Source organism: Schistocerca americana, chromosome X (genome assembly GCF_021461395.2).
Source record: "Schistocerca americana isolate TAMUIC-IGC-003095 chromosome X, iqSchAmer2.1, whole genome shotgun sequence".
NCBI lineage: Eukaryota > Metazoa > Arthropoda > Insecta > Orthoptera > Acrididae > Schistocerca > Schistocerca americana.
This window is the reverse complement of record NC_060130.1, coordinates 867,912,041-867,936,873: the sequence shown is the minus strand read 5'-3', so window position 1 is coordinate 867,936,873 and position 24,833 is coordinate 867,912,041. Positions and strand designations below refer to the sequence as shown.

Genomic DNA, 24,833 nt, shown 5'->3' with positions numbered 1-24,833 from the left:
AGTAAAAACCTCCCCCACGAATAAAATGTAAAACTAAATCTGCTGTTGAGGCATCGTCACCCAACACCGAAGGTAGGGTGCTGGGAAGGTTAAAAGTCTGCCGCAGAGCGGCTAAAAGTGGGCAGTCCTGCAAGATGTGGACGACAGTCATATGTGACCCACAGTGACACTGAGGTGGGTCCTCACAACGGAGGAGGTAGCCACGTGTTAGCCATGTATGGCCAATGCAGAGCCAGCAGAGAGCCACAGAGTCCCTGCGAGAAGCCTGCATGGAGCTCTTCCACACATTCGTAGTCTCCTTAAGGGCACGCAGTTTGTTGTCCGTACTGAGATTGCGACATTCCGTCTCTCAAAACTGAAAAACCTTGTGGCATAATAATGATCGCAGGTCAGTAACAGGGCTGCTGATCTCCAGAAGTGGCTTCTTTGTAGCCTGTTTGGCTAGCCTGTCAGCAAGTTCACTTCCTGGGATTCCGACATGGCCTGGGGTCCACATAAACACCACAGAATGACTGGATTGTTACAGGGCATAGACGGACTCTTGGATGTTTGCTACCAAAGGATGGCAGGGATAGCATTGGTCGATAGCTTGTGGGCTGCTCAAGGAGTCAGTGCAGAGAAGAAATGACTCACCAGGGCATGAGCAGATGCGCTCAAGAGCACAAGAAATGGCCGCCAGCTATGCAGTAAAAACACTGCAGCCATCTGGCAGGGAGTGCTGTTCAGTATGTCCTCCATGAACATCAGCAAAGCCAACGTGACCATCAGCCATCGAGCTGTCAGTGTAAACCACTTCATGGTCCTGGTACATGTCAAGAATCGAATGGAAGTGACAGCAGAGAGCTGCGGAGTTAACTGAGTCCTTAGGACCATGTGAAAGGTCCAGGCGAAGCTTCAGCCTAGGTGTACACCATGGAGGTGTATGTGAATGGACATCGAGTATAGGTGGTGAAGGGAAGGACTCCACTTCAGGCAGAAGAGATTGGACGCGAACCACAATCTTAAGCCCTGACCTGGGCCTCCGATGCAGGAGATGAACAGCTGTGGATGGGAAAAGGAGACGGTAATATGGATGCTCAGAACTATGAATGTGTGCATTGTAACTGGCGAGCAGTTGTGCATGCCTAACTTTCAATGGAGGGACTCCAGCCTCCACCAGGATGCTGGTCCTGAAAGCTCCTGTTGCCAGTCGAACGCCACAGTGGTGCACTGGGTCAAGTAAACACAACGTTGAGGGCGCCACCAAACCATAAACCAGACTCCCATGGTCAAGGCGGGATTGAACAAGAGCTCGGTAGAGCTGCAGCAGTGTAGAGTGATCTGCACACCAGTTGGCATTGCCCAGGCAGCAGAGGGCATTGAGGTACTGCCAGCACTTCTGCTTCAGCTGACGAAGATGAGGAAGCCACGTCAATCGGGTGTCGAAAACCAGTCATAAGAATCGATATGTCTCCACTAGAGTGAGTGTATCATCATTAAGGTAAAGTTCTGGTTCCGGATGAATGGTATGACGCCAACAGAAGTGCATGACACATGACTTTGCACGTGAAAACTGGAAGCCGTGGGCTACAGCCTGTGACTGCACTTTGTGGATGGCTCCCTGTAGGTGCCGCTCGGCAACACCAGTACTGGAGGAGCAGTATGAAATGCAGAAGTCGTCTGCATACAGAGAAGGTGAGACCGACGGCCCGACAGCTGATGCTAGACTGTTAATGGCCACTAAAAATAGAGATACACTCAATAACGAGCCCTGTGGGATCCCATTCTGCTGGATATGGGAAAGGGGGGGGAACTATGGGAGGCACCAACATTGACACGGAAAGTATGGAGCGATAGGAAATTTTGGATAAAAATCGAGAGCAGGCCCCGGAGACCCCACTCATATATTGTGGCCAGGATATGATGTCGCCAGGTTGTGTCATAAGATTTTCGTAAACCAAAAAAGATGGCAACCAGGTGTTGGCATCTGGAAAAGGTTATTCGGATGGCAGACTCGAAGGAAACTATATTATCAACAGTAGAGAGAACCTGGCAGAAACCACCATGACGTGGAACCACTAGGCCACGTGACTCAAATACCCAACACAACCACCGACTTTCCATACGTTCTAACAGCTTACAAAGAACATTGGTGAGGCTGATGGGTCGATAGCTATCCATGTCAAACGGATTTGAGCATTGGAATGATGATGCTCTCTCACCATTGCGATGGAAAGACACCATCACACTAAATCTGGTTGAAGATGATGACGAAATGTCACCTGTAGTCAGATGAGAGATATTTGATCATCTGATTGGGGATCCGATCTGGCCCAGGATGTGTCAGGGCAATGTGCAAGGACACTGAGGAGCTCCCACTCTGTAAATGGAGCATTATAGGGTTCACTGTGACATTCAGTGAAAGAGAGGGCTTTCCTTTCCATCTGCCATTTGAGGGTGCGAAATGCTGGGGGATAATTCTGTGACGCGAAGGCTCGAGCACAGTGCTTAGCAAAGTGCTCGGCAACTGCGTTTGTGTCAGCAGATAACACGCCATTGATGTTAATGCTAGTCACACCTGTCAGGTCTGGTACCCACAAATACGTCTGATCTTTGACCAGACTTGGGAAGGTGATGTATGGTACCCAATGGTCGAGACATACCTCTCCCAACACGCCTGTTTCTGTCTTTTTATAAGCTGGCGAGTAGGGACACAGAGCCGTTTAAAAGCTATTAGGTGTTTTAGGGAAGGGTGCCACTTATGTCACTGTAGAGCTTGCCGACACTCTTTAATAGCGTCAGCTGTTTCCGGGGACCACCAAGGTACTGACTTTTGCTGAAGACACCCTAAAGACCAAGGGATCGTGTTTTCCGCCGCAGAAACAATCGTTCTAGTGACCTGCTCAACTACCATGTGGGGGAGATTCAAAGGCGACAGCAGAGGTGAAAGCTTCCCAGTCTGCCTTGTTTAAAGCCCATCTTGGTAGACATCTGTGGGAATGGTGCTGGGGGAGCAACAGGAAGATGGGAAAGTGGTCACTAACACACAAGTCATTGTGGGCTCCCCAGTGGACAGATGGGAGAAGTCCTGAGCTGCAGAGGGATACATCAATGGCCGAATAAGTGCCATGAGCCACGCTGAAATGTGTGGGGGCCCCAGTATTTAAGAGGCGGAGGTTGAGTTGCGACAGGAAAGTATCGACAACTCTACCTTGGCCAGTAAGCAGTGCCATGCCACAAGGGGTTATGGGCATTAAAATCTCCCAAAAGTAGGAAAGGTTTAGGGAATTGATGAATCAGTGCAGCCAATGCATTCAGGGGTACTGCACCATCTGGAGGAAGATATACGTTGCAGACAGTTACTTCCAGACTCATCCTGACAGCCACAGCTTCAAGAGGGTTTTGACAGGGCACAGGTGCACTGCATACTGAGTTCAGGACACAGACACAAACTCCACCTGACACTCTATTATAGTCGCTACGATTCTTGTAATATCCCCTACAGCCGCGAAGGCCAGGGGTCCACATTGCAGGGAACCAGGTTTCATGTAGGGCAATGTGGAAAGCATGTGTAAAGCTTAACAGCTGCTGTAGCTCAGCCAGGTGGTGGAAAAAAACCGCCGCAATTCCAATGGAAGATGACATCATCGTAAGTCGGGGAAGGCATGAAGCATGCAAGGAGGCAGGTTACGCCTCAGGGTCACCCTCTGCCACCAATTGAGTATTTGTATCCATTCCCATTGTGGATGAGGCATCAGTGAGATCCAGGTCCTCAGGGGATGCTGAGATCTCCACCTCATCCGCAGGTGCAGAATTGATAGGGAGTGATGGTGTTGGGGCTACCGGAGGGTTCTTTTTCTTAGCAGACTTCTTTGTTTGCTTGCCCTCTCGCTTCTCTTTAGGGGCTTGCTGAGAGGACTTCTCTCATGTAGCTTCGGGTACGGAGGAAGACTGTGAAGCTCTTCGTCCAGCAGCTTTTGGCTCCTTTAGCCACTGACGAGTATCCACTGTGGCAATTGTGGAAACCTTGGGAGAGAGGGTCCCAAGGGAACCCTTCCACACAAGAGGAGCCGGAGGAGGCTGTTGCTTCTCTGGCTGGGGAGGACCGATGTCCCCTGCATTTGGGGGGCTTTGCTCCCGAAGTAGGTACTTTGGGAGCAACGGAAGCAGATTTTCCTTCTATCACCAATGGGGCAGATGTATCCTAGAGGCCTGGAGGGCCCAGTGTTCATGGCACAGAGTATGGTACGACTGGTACTTGTGATGGCGATGGTAATGTAACTGCAGCGTATGTGGACGTCAACCGAACAGGGTGTAATTGTTCACATTTACATTTAGTCTCTTGGTAAGTCAACTGGTCCAGTGTCTTGTACTGCCTGATTTTCCACTCCTTTTCGAGTACTGTGCAGTCTGACGAGCAGGGGGAGTGCTGCTCTACGCAGTTGGTACAAGGGGGAGGAGGTGCACATGGAGTATTGGATACAGTGGACGTCTGCAGTCTCAACATGTGGCATTGGAAGTGCAGCGGGAAGACGTGCCCGAATTTCCATCACTTAAAGCACCGCATAGGAGGAGGGCCGTATGGTTTAACGTTACATCGGTAGATCATCACCTTGACCTTTTCAGGCAATTAATCACACTAAAAGGCCAAGATGAAGGCACCGGTAGCAACCCTGTTGTCTTTGGGTCCCCTGTAAACACACTGGATGAAATGAGCACCCCGCCGTTCTAGATTGGCGAAGAGCTCGTCGTCAGACTGCAAGAGGAGGTCACGATGGAAAATAATCCCCTGGACCATGTGGAGGCTTTTATGGGGAGTGACAGAAACAGGAATATCACACAGCCGGTCACAAGCGAATAACGCCCAGGATTGGGCTGGGGATGTGGTCTGAATCAAGATGCACCGCTTTTCATCTTAGACAGTGCTGTCACTTCCCCAAACTTCTCCTCAAGACGTTACAACAAAAAATTGAGGCTTCATAGCTAGAAAGGAGTCCACGTCCATTCTACTACAGACCAAATACCTAGGCGAATATGGCTCTCTTCTTTCTGTAGCCATACATTCCTCCCATGACGTAGTGAAGGATGGAAACTATTTACGGTCATATCTGTCAGCACTGTACTCGATCTTGCCCTTCTTAGAGACTGCTGGTGCCATACGGTCACCAGCAAGAGATGACTTAGTCCGCTTCATTGCAGGTCATCCACCCTGATGCCACCCACTCTGATCAGGGGCTCTCCCCACAGGCACCACCCAGCCACAGCAAAGGCCAACTGGCATGATGGCAGTTGCCGGGAGTCCTGATGCCCTTGGCATACACGGGGAGTTTACAGCTCAGGCATCAGCAGTGCGATCCCTGTGTTGTCAGGGGGCTACCACCAAATGGGTACATGACGGCCCCACCACAATGGACTGGCTACCATGCTGGATATTGGGCGCAGAGAAATGCAATACTGTCACGGGAGCGAAAGAGGACAGGAGACAACAGAAGATGACATACCCCGGAAAGTGTCCTCACCCTAATAGTTGAATTGCAGTTGGAGATGGAAAGCCATGACAATAGGTTCAGGAGATCCAATCTAAGGGCACTATGAATAACTCATGCACCACATAAGGCGTCCTTCCCCGTATGGCCCACACTTCTGTACAATTTGGAAAGTGGCAGGTCAAACTATAAAATGGGACCTGAACTTATAGGGTCGAAAAGTGAGAGACCCCTTTTAGTTACCTCTTACAACAGGCAGGGACACCTCAAGCCTATTCTAGCCCCCGGACCCACAGGGGGAGGTGCTGAAGAGATGACCACTGAAACATTACACCTTCAGGATAGTGACAATGACAATGTATGCACTGTGAGAGGGTGAAAAGTTGGTGAAGAAGACTGTGGAGCTAGGGAAGTTTCTTACAGAGGTTATGAATTGAGTCATGAAAAGAGCACATCATATACGCAGAATTCAGAGATAGGCCATAGCAGAAGCAAAATCAGACACATCCTAGAATATGACATTACTTCTTCATTTCTTCTCTGTTGAGAGCGGGTCTTTTGCTTTGCAGAATGAAATTTGAAGTTACCACTGGCAGCCATCGCAGGTGTCAATATTCACATGTGCTGCGAATTTGCTTGGAGCATCACACTGTTTTGCTATTGATGATCTCATTCCTAACAGTGTACATGCATGCTATGCTGTCAGTTCCATTACATGATGACATAGCATCTAGAGACTATACATTTCCTAAACATGTGTATGTGACTGATGGTGCAGTAGCTCATTTTAAAAACTGCTTTCAGCTTTATGAGTCTGGAAAACATCGTACAGGAATAAAGACAAAATGGATATTTTCAGCAACAGACCATAGAGTAAGTGCATCCAATGGGGTAGGAGGTCTCTGTAAACATCTTGCATCAAGAGTTAATCTCCTGCATGAAGTTGTTGATGCTATAAGAGATTGTATTGAATTTGTACAGACCACATCAAAATTACTACAAAACATGAAACTTGCTTCTAAATGAAAGTACATTACAGGAATTCCATTTAAAAAAAAAAAAGAGAGAGGATTGGTCTGCTATGAAGCCAGTGGCAGGAATTCAGACAAGTCACTACTGAGTAACATCCTGGAGGGGCACATACATAGCAAGAACAGTTCTCCACGAACTGCAGCCTGTTACTGTCTGTGAAATTTAGAGACCTCAGCACACTTCATAAGACTTTGTTGTGAACAACTTCATCTCTTGTGTGTATGACAATCAGTGGTGGGTGGGACAAATAATTAGTGTCTCCAATAAGGTGCAAGATGTAACCGTCTCCTTTATGACACCTCCGGCAAGTTCCTTCATATGGTCATCATCAACAGATCAGTATGCAGTTCCCATTTCCAAAGCGCTGCTCTTGTTAGACCATCCTTGTCCATGTGAAAAAAAAAGAGAGAATTCTTTTGAAAAGTGCAGTGTTGGGAGTGTTGATCATTATAGTGTACGCAATTGCAATTCATGGGATGTAATAAAGAAGTAAAATCGTGACAGAAGACAATAACAGTTTTTGAATAATACCAGAAACAGAAAAATGTATACACAAAGCTGTTTTCTATATCTAATTTTTTTGTAAGCCCTCGTCACCAGTTTTGTAAACTGTCATCCCTACTGCCGTGGAGGCTGAGTTGCCACTGTTGTTACGGTAGGCCAAGCTTCTGGATTCATGAAATGGCTTCTGGTGCAGTACACTGCTAAGACAATTTCTCCCTGCCACTATTACACAGCTATGCCCCAGGGTCAGCCCTGCAAATGCAATTTACAACAGCCATCTGTTCACTTCGAAGAGTCCACTAAATGACATTCCCTGTCTAGGTCAGCCCTGGACAATGATCTATATCCAAGTGGGTGAGAGCTGCTCGCCTATCTTCCAAGCAGGCTTCTGTCCATTGTCATCCAGTCATTGATGGGTTGTACTCAGTCAGCAATTGGCCAAGGCGAAGTCGATACCTTCATCCTCAGCACTGCCCGTGGCGCTGGTGGAACTCACACAAAAAGCGAGTGTCTATGGCGCTCGCATCTTTGTGCCTGTTGTGCTTTCTCCCTAGCTGTGTCTTGTTCAGACAACACAGCAATTTTTTTTTAAAAAAAATATAAAATGCTTGAATAAAATGAGTAATTGTTTCCCTCTCACTTATAAAGCTCTAAAGTAATTATTTTAACTAGGCTATACCAATTTCACATTACATTTACTCAATATCAGCACTCAATTTAAATTTTTAAGTGTCAAGGTTTTTTATCTTGAGAGTAGCTAAGTCGAACATAAAAGTTTCATAAATTTTGCACTGTGAAATACTGTCCATTCTGATTGTGCCGCCCACAAGTACAATGAGCAACAAACATATCAGGCAATTTTTAGAATATTCAGGATAGGGGTTTTAGAGAAAATAATTTACAAAGAATCAAAAAATTTCAGGTTCTCTCATCTTTATATAGAAATATTTTGATGGATTAAGAATTTCAGGCACTAATGTCATAGCTGATAATTAGCAGTCCTTCCATTTTATCATTTCCCAAGACAGTTAACATTCTACGACTATTCATATTTTCAAAAGATAATTTTGAATTTTGCTAAAAGTTGCAAGTTTTCATAGCTTATTTTTCCCATCAAAGATGAGAAAAGGCTCAGAAGTGTGCATGTGTTAACCATGTCTAATAGTATTGTGAAAAAGGTTTTTATTAAAAATAATTCCATGCCTGTAGCACTTCTTGCTTATTACAGTTTTTTTATTTTCCATTTGTTAACACATTTTCACAAACACACTCATTTAGTGACATTTATAATGTTTAACAAATCATCAAAGAATTAAAATATTCTAGTTTTTGGGAGCTGTCTTGACATTTCAACATACTTTTATTCAGAAAACTGAAATAATGATGTGACACATTCACTGTTGACCTGTATGCTTTGAGATGAAATTGCCCATGTGACCTTTCTTGCAAGGGGTGCATTACTGTTCAATTTAGAACAGATGATCAACCTGAATACTGGGAACTATTGACAAACAAGTGGGTTGGACTGGGTTGTTTGGGGGAAGAGACCAAACAGCGAGGTCATCGGTCTCATTGGAGTGTAGTATTTATAACAGTAACATTTCTATAATTTGGTGCAACACTTTAATGAATACATTCCACATTAAAACTGATGCTTTCAATGAACTACATTAGCTTCACTAAGATTACAACCTTACACTTTTGTTTAATGACTAGACGGCTCCAGAAAACATTAGTCATCTATTCTGCAAGGTCTCCTTCCACATTTTATGACTTCTGTATCCTACATGGACACACTTTTTTTCAGAAGTGCAATATATTTACAACTGTAACATTTCTGTCATCGCAGCAGTCAGAACCCCACTGTAGCCTTTCTCACTTGGAAACTTCATATCCAGATATTCGTGGCTCATACCTTCAGTGTCTTTTGAACACAGACATTAACTAATTTATTCAATGAATAATGGTCCCTACTAGACTATTAAAACTGCTAGAGCAAATGTGTTGAACATTAAAAACACTGACACACAGAATTAATTACATGTAAACCCACAGCTCATTTCCATTTCTGCCACCTTTCCACAAGACAACTGTAGTTGGTGAGATGCAGTTATGAGTGAGTGAGTGTGTGTGGGGGGGGGGGGGGCAATCATTCACCCACAAGAGATCTTAGTGTATTCAATAAGCCGCATGATACATCATTTCCCATAATGGTAAATACTAGCATGGGGAGCATCATTTACTTGCATACTTGAAGAATATCCAGTCTGAATGCAGGCAAATTGCTCTAGGATCTTGCTAGGATTTCTAGTACTTACAGAAATTTTGTGGTAGCACTGAACTGCACGAGTTTGGTTGTTGGCAGTAATCAAAAAATAGAAAGTACAGGTTTCTTTTTCCATGTTCGAAAACTGAACCTCAGCTGCAGTGAAGGCGAAATGCTACATGACACCATCTAGTAGAAATTATGTTAAAGCCATCCCGACATTTTGGTATCATTAAGAATGACTGGGAAGCTTAAGAAATATCATGGACTCCAAATTCCAGTAATTAGTAATTTACATGCAGTAGCACATTATTTGAGTTTCATGCCAAAAAAAGTTGCAGCGTACGTAAAGGCACCCCAAATGGTGGGGCAGAGTAGTAGCAGTTCAGTAAGGTCATTGTTGCTCTATGTCAGCAACACATCAAGGTTGCGCAGGCCAATTATGCCACATCACCTGATTATTTTGAGGCAATGAATACAAAATGATTTGAAATGCCATTTAAGACTGGATTTTAAACAATAAGCCACCATCCCTTTCTTTATCCAAGATGCACATTTGAGATGTGCTACCTGTAACTGCAACAATGATATCACAAAAAAATAGCAGCATAGGTGATATACTTGAACCAGACCGAGAGCTGATCAACTTAGATAAATGGAGATTAGAAGCCTTGCCCAGTAAACCAGGTTCCCAATGAAAACATCTGCTTTTTGAGGCCAGCTTGATAACTTCTGGTGTAACACTTTAAGCCAATTAAAAATTTCACTATCCATTCTAGGGGCTTTACAGAGTTATTAGTAAGAACAGTAATGTAATATCTACACATACAGCTGCAATTCTTCAACAGTTTTGGAACAGGGCCTTTTATTGGGAAGAAGTACAAATTCTTCATAAAAGTTTCAGTTTCACTGGAAGCGTCTGATTCCACCCATCTGCTCTGACCAGTGACGTAATGGTGTTGTGGTATGTGATGTCACTGCAGTGAGGTGGTTTTGAGTTGCTTGTGTTTGTAGATGTCACATTGTTGTATTTGACGTTGACCTCTGGTGGTGAATGTTGACGTGCTGAGTTTAACATGTAGTATTTGATTCATTTGAGTCTTGGTTATCACCATGGTAACATGGTTCTGAATCTGGGTAGTCAGTGCGGTAACGTGGGTTGTGGAAGTGTTTGCTTTGTTTTGAGTGGGTTATTTAGGGTGTTTTTCTTTTTTTTTGTTTATATATTTGGCATTTTTTTAGTGTCTGATTAGTTTCGTGGTTGTTGTATGGAGTGAAATCTAATATATATATATATATATATATATATATATATATATATATATATATATATGTGTGTGTGTGTGTGTGTTTTTCTTTTAGGGATGGATATAGCAGACAAGTTTATGAGCATTTCTTTACGTGCTGCTATGGGTAATGATATATTGTCCATAATAAAGTTTCTGCAGGTTTTAGGGCTAATTCGGGCTAATAGCCGAATATTTTCGGCGTTACGCTTGTGAGCACAACATGAAGTTGACAGAAATTCTGGCACCTTGGACCAAGACTTGTATATGTGGCGTTGTCGGCATAACAATATCTGATGTTTGATAAGGCATGGTACGTGGTTCGAGAAATCTAGGTCGGCCATAAGGGAGGTTGTCTTGCTTATGTACTATTTTTGTTATCGGTCCTCTAAATTTTTGCGTGAGACTGTTTAGAATGGTTTTCTTTTTGTCATGAGGTTTGTTTGGAGCACATTAAGTATAAGGAGAAGTTGGGTGGGTTGGGGATGGTTGTTGAAATTGATGAGACACTGTTTGGTAAGAGGAAGTACGAGAGGGGCAGTTCTCGGGTTGGTTTGTGACTCTGGAGGTCTGTTATTTTTTTTTGGGGGGGGGGGGGGGCGGGGGGGTATGCTAATTGTGTTTTTAGGGTTTTGCAGGGACATAGTAAGAGGGAACTAGTGCAGCAGGTTGAGGAATATATTGAGGAGTACTGTAACGCTATGCATTTTCGTAGTATAGGGGTTTGGGAAAGAAGGATTACGAACACTTTAGAGTTAACCATAGCATTCAGTTTAAAGATTATGACACTGGGCCTTGTACTAATATCATAGAGGGGTTTCGTGGGAGGGGTAAGACACACTCTTCCAACCTGCAATCTCATTTAGACGAGTATCGCTGGTGGAGGAGTGTACCTGAGAATTTTTGAATTTTCGTGTTCTTTGAAGACTGTGGGGAGGTGTGTGTGTGTGTGTGTGTGTGTGTGTGTGTGTGTGTGTGTGTGTGTGTGTGTGTGTGTTTTGGAGGGCGAAGGGGTAATTGTTCGTGCAGTTAATGAGGTAGTTTATGGGCTGGGGCAGGGAGTGTTTAGAGATTATGTTGGAGAGGACTGCCTCTCCCACATTTTTTTGGGGGAGGGGGGCAAGTGATATAGGGTGGATTGGGGTTGGTTTATGGGTGAGAGGTTGTACATATTTTAGATTTTTCTGGTGTGTGTGTGTGTGTGTGTGTGTGTGTGTGTGTGTGTGTCCAACGTAGGTGATACTGTCAGAGGCTTTTGTTGGTTTTATGGTATTTTGGTGGTGTTTTAATTGATCTAGTGAATATGGGGTATTTGGGTTTAGAGTTGGTAGGGTTTTAATTACAGTGGTGTTTTGTAAGTTATGTGGGTGTGTGAACTTTGTGGGTGTGTTTTTTTTTTTTTTTTATGGTTTGCTAGTAGGCATGGACAGCTGCGTTTGATATGTATAGGTAAAGAGAACAGTCCAATTCCACTGTCGGAAATCATAGGCGTTGGGTTTCTGGTGTCGAGAGCTGTGATTGGGCTATGTAGGTACAGGGAAATATTCGATCCACTTTTCGGATTTGTAGGTTGCTTATCTCTCTCTCTCTCTCTCTCTCTCTCTCAAATTGAGAGCTGCATTTGAGGAATATAGGTCAAGGGAAATGTTCGATTCCACTTGTATGAGTTGTCGGTGTTAGTTTTATATACATATTTTGATTACAGATGGCTTTTTGGTATCGTGGGCTTCATTTTAGGTATATTAGTCGAGTGAAGTGTACGATGCCTGTTGGTTTTGTGGCTGGAGCGTCATGTTGTAAGCTGAATTTTTCTTTTTTTTATATTATTTGTTTTGTAATGGTGCAGTGTTTTGTATTGTTATATATTTAGCTTTTCTCTTCCCTAAACCCCCTATTTCCTGCATTTGTCCCATTAGTTTCATTTTATTTTTGGAGTGAGACATACTTGTGTCATTTTTATTTTTGTTCGCATTTGTTGGCATGTGTATGCAGCGACATAATCGTCATCATTTTGTATGCGCTGGAGATAGATGTTTCCGCCATATTGATGATGTCATGGGTCAAAGCAGACAAGTGAAATCTGACACTTCCATAATGCCAAATTTTACACTATTACAAAAATCTTCAAAGTATTTTTTTACGTGAAACATTCAGATGATATGCAAATCTGTGTCAATATTGGCTTGTAGCATATATGAAAACAATATAAATTCTCATTCCCATATGGAGAAGGGGCAGTTGTACACTTTGTAGTCACTGAGGCTGGCGTTCAACCTAACATGACTGCAGTGATAAAGTAAGTTGAAACTCGGGAGGAGTCATGGTCAAATTACTGTCCAACCATCAATAGTCCAGTATTTGTGGTTTCCTTAATTAATGTCAGGAGAATACTAGAATGGCATTCAGCCACACACAACCACTATCATTGCCACATCCAATAATTAACATGCCCACCCCGTAATGATACAGGATGAAGGCCAGGCCAAAGACGGACAAAGACATCAGGGGTATATTACGAGAACTTCTCCATAAGGTCAAGGTAGAGCCTTTCCTCTTTGTCCAATCCAAGAACCTCTGCTTGTCCTAATGGTCATGAGAGTATACCATTCACATGTCACACTCTCCTCCTTCCTCTTCTTCTTTTTGTCATCATCATCATCATCATCATCATCATCATCATCATCATCATCATAATCACCAGAATTTTTGTACCTAAGGTGTTTGACTGTACAAATCACAACAGTCTTTTGGAAAACTATAAGTTTATGGCTTCCAAGGTATAATGAGTAAGTATGTGTGTGCATACTGAGCAACACTTTTAACTGGATACCACACACACAGCTTCTCAAACACTTTTGTCCAGTAACATTTGGTATATGTGTAATTGTTTATTTTGGTGATGAAAACATCATAAAAGTGTCCTTTGCATATTTCCATTCATTAATACCATATGGAATAATTTTCTGGAGCAATTTCACACAGACACAAAGTATTCATTGCACAGAAACATGTAAAGATAGCATCCAGTGTTCATTCTTGAGCTTCATGTAGGAAACTGTTTAAAAAAAATCAGGCATGCTAACAAAAGTCTGACAATACCCATTTACCCTCTGATGAAGTTGGTTATGAAAAATTAGGCACAATTTGAAAATGATAACAGTGTTCATAAATATAATACTAGGTTCAAAAATAGCTTCCACTATACGACTTCTGTTAAAAAAAAGTACCCAAACTTTTTTTTTGGTTTTTCCGGGGCAAACGCCTAATGGATTTGAGTCTGGGGCACTTTCATGAGCCATCCTTGAACCTTCATGGGCATGTGTGGATTTTTCTCCTCCAGTCCTGTCAGCTGAGTGAGGGAAATAATGGAACGACTGGAGCAGTGCTAGTGCATCAAATTTTGCCAGAAACTGGGTGACAGCCAGGTGGAAACCATTAGGATCAGACAGCTTTTGGTCAGGATGCTGAAGGCATCACACTAATTTAGGAGGGGTTTATGTCAGCACATCAGTGCAGAGAAAGCTACACCCCGATTTGCTATCAACATGCTGAAATAAATAGATTATTGCCAAAGCGAACACTGTGGTGATGCTGGACTGTTGTATGACCATGAGAAAAATTGTGGAAGAGGCGGGCATCAGTACTCTTTGGCACATTCCATTGAGACCGAAGATCTGGCCATGAAAAGAGTGTCAGCAAAATTTGTGCCAAAGCTGCTGACAGCAGAGCAAAAGCAACTTCATGTCGAAGTCTCACAGGACACGCTGGACTCCACAAACAGTGGCCCTGACGTAATGAACCTCATAATCACTTATGACGAGTCCTGTGTAACCTGGAAATCAAACCCCAGTCATCACAGTAGAAGCAATCCCCATCACGAACGCCAAAGGCGGCCCGCCAAGTGCACAGCAATGTTGAAGTGATGCTGACTGCTTCCTTTGACTCGAGTATGCACCACAGTGTCAAACAATCACCAAAGAGTACTACAGGGATATCCTCTGTTGTCTATGTGATGCTGTGTGGCACAAGGGATCAGACTTGCAGTCAATAGTAAATTGATGTCTCCATTATGACAACGTTCCAGCTCATTCCTCACACATGATTTAGACTTTTTTTTTTAGCGAAAAACCAGATTTCTGTGCTTCAACAAGCTCATTACTCTACCAATATGTCTCCCGGGGGACTTCAGCCTGTTCCCCAAACTCAATAGACCATTGAAAGAACATTATGGCAGCAATGACAGCCTAGCTAAACAATAATGGAAGCACTGCTGGAAGAAGTGTGGGGAGTCCCAAGTGAACTACTTTTGTGGTGGGTGGTGTGTCCTACGCTCCAGGTAAACCATGTCTTTTTTTCCCCTGGCCAAAGGTCGGATACTTTTCTAACAGATCCATTACACAACTCAATCTTACTCTTGAACAGAAAGGAACAAAGTATGCAGGCATATTGGACCACTTCCTCTGTGAATTAAAGGTGCTGGCAGATAATGAACAATTTAAAACCAAGGTGAAATAATTTCTAGTTGACAACTCACTCTACTCCACAGATGAATTTCTGTGTAGATAGTATGTATGTGGCTGGGTTATATTTATCACATATTGCTGTAGACTGAGATTTAAAAGTCCCAGTTCTGTTGGAGCTCATGTTATGTTTTCAGAGAAAATTTTTCTTATTTGTGAACCTACTGATACATTACACATGATTGCAACTTGTCGCATGATACAAGGAACAGGCAAAAACATATACAACACTCTCTTGAACAGAACTGAAGGCTCTGGGATAGACATCTCAGCAACATGTTCAAACAGGCTGCTAGTATGAGCCACAGGATTTTGAAGTTTCAACACAACTGATTGCCACCTGTACACTCTAATTCACAAATGTGAGATTCAGTTCCAGAGTTTTGGCTGTTCTGGAAAATAGGTGTAGTACCAAATGTAATTGTGCAACCTCTGGGAAATTTGACTCCAATGCTGAAGATAGTTATTTAACCACTACTCAGCACACCCCTATTGTTTAACATAGCATGACTCTCAGTAATGTAGTTTTTAAAATACATGTTAATACTACAAAAAACATTCATTTCAGCAACAATCACACTGTTGTTATAGAAATAAAGGACTAGATTGGACATTCCATTATCACAAACTTATTATTCCAGTATTTGGAGAAGATATAAATATACATTATATGTACATTAAATATAAATGATTCCAGTATTTGGACAAGATATAAATACACATTATATGTACATTAAATATAAATGAAAAATATCTGCTGTAGGAAGACCTAACCACATTGTAATAATATATGTGCATGCAAAATTATTGCTTTAGCTTAGCAAAGAAACAGAGGACAAGGGACTAGATATGCAAAGTTTAATACAGGAAATAGAATTAGAATTCATTAAGTCTTTTATATTGTTCTAAATTTCGCAATGCAGTAGCTCATTTTCAAATACGAACATAGACCTAGCTAATCAAATGCACGAAGCAGAATAGTGTAATGAGAAGTGGGAGAAGTCTTACCATGAGAGTTCATTTATTCTGAGAGACAGTTCAAAATGGTCTAGACAAAATATCGACAACAGGAGTACATATTCAATTTAAACAGGGAAAAATGAGATGCTCTCAAGAAAGTGACCAATAGCCAACACAAGATCAATGGAAGTTTGGCATTAAGTCACGAGATGGCACACAAAAATAACAAAATCCAGAATGTGAACAGTGGAACAACAGCTCCTGTAATGGATTTATCTGTCATGACAAAAAAAGAACACACCACGGTGAGGACACAGTACATTTCAGTACAGTTACTTTCAGATGACACAGCAGAAATGAGACAGAATAAAAGAAAAAGTAAAGAGATCCAATACTGATAAAAAAAATAGTCTGTTAAAATGCGTGAAAAAATCCATAAATATTAAGAGATTAAGGCATGCCATGTCCAACAAAATCATGTAATGTCTATCTACTTCAAAATGGTATGTCAACCATATGGAAGACAGCAGAGATCACCATGCTAAGGCTCAATAAGTAGCAAAATCATACCATCCAATTTGCCAGTTAAATGTAATGAGTAAAAATTTAAGAAAAAATTTGTGTGTGGCTCTCAGAAACGCAAGATTGTTACAGTCAGAAAACAATACTCGTGCACATTTAGAAAGAGAAAATCAATTAAGGATGCTATAAACTGAACCATTTGCATCATTATTGGAAAATTATGTCAAGATAATTTTGATATGTGTTCATGAAAGTATCTGATATCCTGCATTGGCCTACATTATTCTCATTACTAATGGACATCACATATCCAATAGTCCTCTATAACTGTGTAAGAGTCAAATTGATGTTCTATGGAAAATATTTTCTCAAATATTTAAATAAGTCCTTTTGAAAAGGAAGGTAGCTTACTATTTAATCAAATGGTTCAAATGGCTCTGAGCACAATGGGACTTAACTTCTGAGGTCATCACTTAGAACTACTTAAACCCAACTAACCTAAGGACATCACACACATCCATGCCTGAGGCACGATTCGAACCTACGACCATAGCAGTCACATGGTTCCAGACTGTAGCGCCTAGAACCACTCGGCCACACCAGCCGGCTACTATTTAATGTTTCAGGAACAACAAACTAATTAGAAATGGAGCTTAGATCAAAGAAGGGGGTGGAAAGAAATTGGCTGTGTACCATTAAAAGGAAACACTGCCAATAGTGGCCTTACACAATATAAAGCAACCACAAAAAATAAATCCAAATGGTCTTCTAGACAAGACTGGGCTTTGAACTATGGTCCTCCAAAATTTGAGTCCAACGTCTTAACCCCTCTCCCACCTTGTTCAGTTCAATCTTTTGGAATACTCTCCTTGAGACAGTTCTGGGAAAGCTAGGAGCATTAAGAAATGCTCAATAGCTGTGTTAGAAAGCTGCTACAAAAGGAAAGAAAGTTTCATCACAGATTTAAATAAAATCTAAGTGTTGTTTACAGCAAAAAAACTAAAAGATATCAAAACGTGCATAAGGAGAGCACTGCAAGATGGTTTCAATGAATTAAAAAGCAAAATTTTTCAAACTGACCCCACGAAAAAATTGTAAGTAGCTTTAGTTTCAAAGTCGGCAAACTGAGCTATACAGTCACCAATTGCTTATAATAGCCCCGAAACGGAGGATGGCAGACTGAAGTGCTAAATACTAAATTCAGTAATCCACAATTGTTTCACGGCAAAAAATCCTAAGATAGTTTGTCCTTTCAATAACTGCACAGACACCCAATCTTCAGATACTGAGGTAAGTGATCATGTAACAGAAAATCAACTAAACTTGTTAAACAGAGGAAAAGCATCTCATCCTGATGGTACCTTTACAATTCTGTACTGATTTTGCCAGTGAACTTACATCCCTTCTGGCAGCAGATCGTCCTTGGAGCAACAAAGACTGCAAAACTATTTGAAAATATGGAGGATAAATTTCATTTTCTGGAAGTTGTGTTAGACAAATGCACATAATTATGGGTAGTATGACTATTCCCTCCATCCTTTCAAATCCTGTACTTATATTTATGTACTTGATGAAAAACCCCTTTTTTCCCCACTGGCTCAATGTTGTGAAATTTTTAATATGTTTGAAGGTGGCGTTATTAAATACGGCTTCCCTACTCAAAACGCCAGTATTCTTCAGGGCTTCCTGTACTTTGATAGTAGCAATGTACATTACTGTATGATGCCATACTGGTTAATAGCGTCTCTGAACATATTATATTGTATTCTTCAGCACCGACACCTTAGTCAATGACAGGAAAGGTCTTTTCACCTCTAGCAGCTTAAATTTGAAACCAACATTGCACATAAAGATTAGTTTCATCTGAAGCATTACTAGGTAACGATTTTATAGTATGAACTAATTAATTTGTATTTTTAACTGGGCAACTTGCAGCACCGCACTTTTATTTTTATTTCAATAATACGAAATACGATACGATACTGGAAAAAAAAATTGTGGTGACAAGAAATTTGAAAAACGGTGTTGTATGCAGTACAAATCTAAAGATCAAAAGCACAAATGAGAATATTTTATGCAGAAAAGGTATGATGAGAGGGACAAACGTTACTGAACGAAATAGAAGCTGGAGATTTGAACAGCTGTTACAAAAGATCGAATCAAAGAATTCTGGCACATATAGTTTGTAAACATTTCGAAAGAATGAGACTACAAGATAACAACAAAGCACCGCTAACTGTCATTTTTACGACGTTACGCTGCACTGTGCTGTAAGAATTCCAACTAGCACCTGTCACTAACTCAACGTTCACAGCTTCGAGTACACACAATCCAATCAGTCTTATTCGTTGTTACTGCTTGGTTTAAACTAGTGAATGCAGCATACTTCACAGCAAGCGCACAAAATTCTTCATAAGAATGACGCACGCACTTAGGGTTCATTCATTATTAGAATTCTCGATCAACGTGTTCTACGAACCTAATTCCTTGCTACCTTCATTCACAAAATGACACCAAAACACCGTTAGAGGGACCTTTTACACATATTCTCAGTTTGTTACGTACAAGTACCTGAGACACCGGTGCGTTGTATCAGAATCAGTAAAAAGTTAATTACATGTCCTGCACATCTGTTCACATATTTACCTGCACTACAAATCGCTGAAAAACAGCCAACTTACATTACATATGGGTTTATTCTTCCGGCTAAAAACAACCTCTAATAATTAATATTTTGGTACATATACATAAGAAACAATCAACCAATCTGACAACTGTTCAATTCTTGCCGCTAAAATGTCAAAGCAAACAAGCGAGAAAGAGATACAAGTTCAAAAATTTTAAAAAAAACTCCTAGCAGTTTAGTTTTTAATTGTCGCTCTTTGCTCGCTGGATGGTCCCACAGCTTCCGTGTCACCCTGATTACAAGAGGCTCCCAAATCCGGACTTCATAAACCGATTTCCAAATACCGCTTCTAGATGGTCGTGTAAATACTTCAAAATCGATTCTGGATATCCGCCTCTGGTTGTCGGTTTTCGAATTCCGCAATCGATTTTCGTTCTTATGTCAATGTGTATGCAATCGGTTTTGAAATGTGCATTGGCTGTCAGATTTCGCCTTGTTTCTTTAAGAATTTTCGGCTAACAAGGACGGAGTGGCTTTTTGCGCAGTGAAGGATAAGTAAAAGCATTAGACAGAAGCGGTTGTGCTGACTATATCATAAACTTTATCAGCTGTTTTTAAGGCGGGTTATTTAACTGGGCTGTCAAATCCGCTTCAGACATCGAAAGGTAAACACGACAGCGGAATACAGTTTCCGAAATTCAGTATTCGTTGTTCGGAAGATGTGTCGCATGTACACGTCGTTAGCTGCAGAAATTGATCGCGGCTTGAACGAAACTTCCGTCTAAATAAGCAAAACATGTTAGGGTTGCCACCTCATATCCCCACACATCTATTTTTAATTAAAAATTGTTTTTTTCGATATTTACTTTTTTGCAGTTTCTTGAACAAAAAAAAGCCATATATCAAGAGCATAAGATGTATATAAAACGGCGAAGTAAGGGTGTCTAACTTTTTCCAGGCCATAAGGAAAGGCTGTCAGATGCAAACAGGTGAACGTATAGTAGTTAATTACTCTAATCGGGTTTCCTTGTACAATCAGATATATAAAATCTGGATATTTGTATTGCGAACGCAATGGTATAGGATTCCTTGGCAAAAGTGGACCCATCGTAGGGTTGTCACAATTTTAAGTTTCAATAGCATTGACGTATATATGCAACAAGCGACAAATGAAAATTTGTACTACAGCCAGGATTTGAACTAGAGTCTCCTGCTCACTAGGCAGATGTACTAACCACTAAGCCACTCTGGTGCAGTGGCTTTGCACAACTACGGGGACTACTCTAGCACCCCTCTCTCCTCCATCCAAATTCTCATTCATGCTTCACCCCACTCGGTATTCCTCCTAAATTTGAACAACATTGCAGAGGTTCTCCAACTATTGGAGTAGCACCTCAGCATTGAAGGAACTGGGGAATCCTACCTGAAACCTAGGCATAGATTCTTTAATCAGACAAAACTATGTGGTTCCACAGACCTTTACGAGACTCAAACATACATGACATAAAACTTCTATCCGTTCTGGATTTGGACATTTATGTATGCAGACTGAAGTGATGAATGAAAACTAGAATTGAAACTTCATGATGTGTTTTTTATTAGTCCTTATGGCATACCCAGCTGTAAAAGAAAAGCAGTTAAAATGGAGTAACAGAAAATGCAAATACGGAGGATAGTGGAAAGGAGTTGTCAGTACAAGCCATAGGGAGTACCAATCTGTAAAATAAAAATGGTGGAAAGAGAACAACAATTGACGAAGATGTGGTAAATTAGTAAATTTCTTCAGGGAGAGCTGTATACTCATTCGTGCATCATGCTTGTGGCAAGCAAAAGGGCCCCAGTCATGTGACATTTACTTCCACACTAACACATTTCTGATGCCACATATTTTCTTAGATTGTCCTTTACCTCTAACTTACACCTCTATGTATGTACACTTGACTATTTGATTTATACACTTTGATCTCTGGATACGCACATACTTGATAGAAGATGGCACTTTGATTATGTAAATGTACTTTGTTTTTCCGTGCACACATATACTGCTCTTACAATATTTGTGCTAGGAATAATTCTGCCACATCATCATGATGAGGTGATGTTGCATACACTATATTATTCACATATACACTGAGGGCGGCAGTATCACGTACACAAGGTACAAAAGGTGGAGCTGTCATTTGTACTCGGGTGATTCATGTGAAAAAGTTTCTGACTTAATAATGGTTGTATGATGAGAATCAATAGACATTTAATGTGGAATGGTAGTTGGAGGGAACATTCCATTTTAGAAATTGTTTGGGAATTCAGTATTCTGCAATCCACAGTGTCAGGAGTGTTCTGAAAATACCAAATTTCAGGCACTACTACTCACTGCAGACAACACAGTGGCCAGCAGCCTTCACTTAACGACCAAGAGCAGTGACATTTGCGTAGTCATCAGTGTTGGCAGACAAGCAACACTGCATGAAATAAGTGGGGAAATCAATGTGAGATGTATGACAAATGTATCCATTGGAACGGTGTGGCGAAATTTGCTGTCAGTGCTTATGAGCAGAAGATTTATTTCGCTCCGTGGAACTCAAATGCGTATATTTTGTAACGGATGCCATCAAACTATTTCAGGCCAGTGGAAATTAAAACGTCCTGTAGTGCCTCTCCTGCTCCCACTAGGCCAGTTTGACGTCTTGCCCCTCACTTAAAAAAGGAAAGAAAAAAGAAAACTCCCAATTAATACTGGATAGGATTATTTGTAATCAGTAGAACTAGAACTCTTCAGAAAATCTGGACTCTTTATTGTCTATTAGCTAATAACTTCCTCTTCTGTGTGATAAAATTAAATATAGGATGCCTAAAACCAGTAAAGACAAGAGACTGGCAAGACAGTACACATTTCTTCAATCCTTAGGTCCCAGCGATTTTTCTATGTAATCTTACTATAGCTTTACATGAAGTGCTTACCTTTCTGCGAAAGAACTATTACCTTATCAGAGTTCGTCAAACGTTTTGCTACATGAAAAATAGAAATGTCGTTGTCTAATACTGAAAAAGCTGTTAATGCAAATAGTACCCAAGACTGGTGTGGTTTCTTGATCTGGTAACGTCTATTTTGCCACTGTGTGCTGGATAAAACAAAACAGGGCTTTCTAATATTGCAGTAACTGTAACACACACCAAATAAGCGAGACTGTTTTGGCAATGATTATCATTTTTACAATACAACAGAATATAATTCATGAAGTACCTATTTGGCCTACTACAAGCAAAAAGCTTTACGTTAGGAAATAGTTTCACACTTCATTTATACACTCCAATTTCTCATGCACGAGACCGAAAAGTAGAAGAACGACATTTTGGAATCGTCATAGTCATCAACAATTCGTGTGATGTCCCTGTTTCTTCTCCTTCCTCGTTCTAGCAAACAGTCTTGTCATCATTAATTCTGTAACTATTCCTACCACTGTCAAAACAACATTCTCCGGTTAACTTTACTAACCCTGCCACAGTCAGTGGTTTAGTTATCCAGCGATTATTCTCTGGTTAGGTGTTATTACTAGACCACGGATTTTTAGGTCGTAAAAAAGTGTGTTTTAGGCACCTAAAATAAGCTCCTTCAGTAGTTCATTTAGGCTATATAAAACCTAAAATAGGCTCTAATAAAAATGATGCAGAAAAAATAAAAATAAATTAAAATACACAGTATTGACAGTATGAACATCTTATTAGTCATTAAAACAAGGAGAATGAATATTTACACAGTTACAGAGCACAGCAATCTACAACACTAATGTTGAACATAACTCCAAATATTTTTGAGTTCCTGCAAGATAAAGATCTCTGTAAAAAAGATGGGGCAATGGTTTAATTAATACATTCGTAGTTTCACATATTCTGACCATAGTTTGCTTCACAATAAATAACAAAAATCTTTTCTAGGTTTTCTAGTGAAGAACTGTGGCGCTTGGCAGTCAGAATTAATTTATACGCTGAAAAAGAACATTCTACATCAACAGATGTGACAGGGGCATACTTCATTTTCGGCACATGTTGGACAGGAATGCTGCAATCAGGAGTGCTGGATTTTCCACTAAGTATGTTGGCAGCTGCACAAGACTCCTTCAGGCCAGTGTTCTTCTGCAAAACCGTTTGCATTTTTGCCCCATACTTTTTCCCCTACTTCACCTGGCGCTTCATTAATTTTCATTTTGACTTATTCAAGCAAAGAAATATTGTCGTAGATAGGTCTCCCTGAGCCTTCTAATTGTGAAATTATTCTTGCCATAAATGTGTTGTGGGCCCTAATGTAAGTCCCGTTTTAACACGTTCGCTGCGGTCGCCAGTGTGAGCCGTTAACGCGCGAGGCGGACGCTTGTAAGCGCACGTGCGCTGAGAGCTGAAATCATAGCCCTGCGAAACCTGTAAGTTTGTGGCGAATAAACTAGATGCCGCCAGCTGATTCGTTTGGAGTTCGTACGCTGGCTACCAGAGGCGCAGCGTTCCACTCAGTCAAAACAGTTCGGGGCTAGCTGCCAGGAGCGCTGCAATCACTTCTCTTTGCAGCCGCACGGCCTTCTATGATTTTTATTTCGAGGAAATAACTTTACATAGTTACCGACTTAGCTCGCCACTGTATCTTTTCATAATTCTTATGGATGAATAAAACTTTGTTCTGCAAGGGAAGTCAGCAGTTTCAAGTTATAATAAGATACTGCTGGAATTTATATTTCGTAATCGATACCTGGCTGAATACAAATTATGAACACGCCTAAATTTTGATCGCAAGACTAATGTCTAGTTTTGCGACAAATTCATGTTGTGCACGAACGTAATATTGGCAACGAATATAACGTCTGCGGAAGAGGTGCTAGATATAGAAATACAAGTACACTTTAGCTGCATGCCGATCATGTGATAAATGCTGCCTGCTGTCTGTCGCTTATAAGCGTTACATGCATTTATTGCAAACAATTCTAACAAAGCCCCTTATTTATTTATTGTATTGCTAACTGGACAGAAAATGCAATTCACACAAGTGACAAATCCACTCCATTGAAAAAGAATTAGTCGGAAAACACCAAAAGATTTATAAAACGAAGAAAAAGAAACAGGACTCGTCTGCAATGTGGTGCTATGGAAACCCAATCACAAATATATACATATTATAAAAATGACTGTATGTGTATGTATGTATGTTCCACATCTCCTCCTACTGGACCGATTTCAACGAAACGTGGTACACATAGTCCTATTATCGGAAAACTATCACTGTAGGGGTAAGAACCACATACGACACATACGTCAGGAGATATGACGTCATGAACAATGTAATTCGTCAAAAACGGCCGCATCATGTGACGATATTCCACATCTGCTCCTAAACTAGTACACCGATTTCAATCAAATTTGGTACAAATCTTCTCTAAGGTAATGAATCATTTGCTATGGTAGCAAAAACTACTTACGATATATAGTTCAGGAGATATGACGTCATAAACAATTCTGTTCTTGAATAACCGCAACATCAGGTTTGTGATTTCTATTTATTATGTCATTACTACTAAAGCTATTCGCGAAGAATTTTGCAGAGGATATGCATATATACCACTAAATGTAGCTTTGAAATTATATCATAGTATGACACGTAGTACAGGA

At 41.1% G+C, this 24,833-nt stretch overlaps 1 protein-coding gene across 3 annotated transcripts in view; it reads right to left on the bottom strand.

Moving 5' to 3' along the window:
• Window positions 1-19,422, bottom strand: part of LOC124554727 — a 137,750-nt gene extending 118,328 nt beyond the window's left edge. The window contains exon 1 of one of the 3 annotated variants that reach the window (XM_047128371.1): window positions 19,202-19,422. The gene's annotated coding sequence lies outside the window, so the exon portion shown is untranslated. The other 2 variants (XM_047128372.1, XM_047128373.1) reach the window with 2 other exon arrangements.
• Between the last annotated feature and the right edge of the window lie 5,411 nt (window positions 19,423-24,833).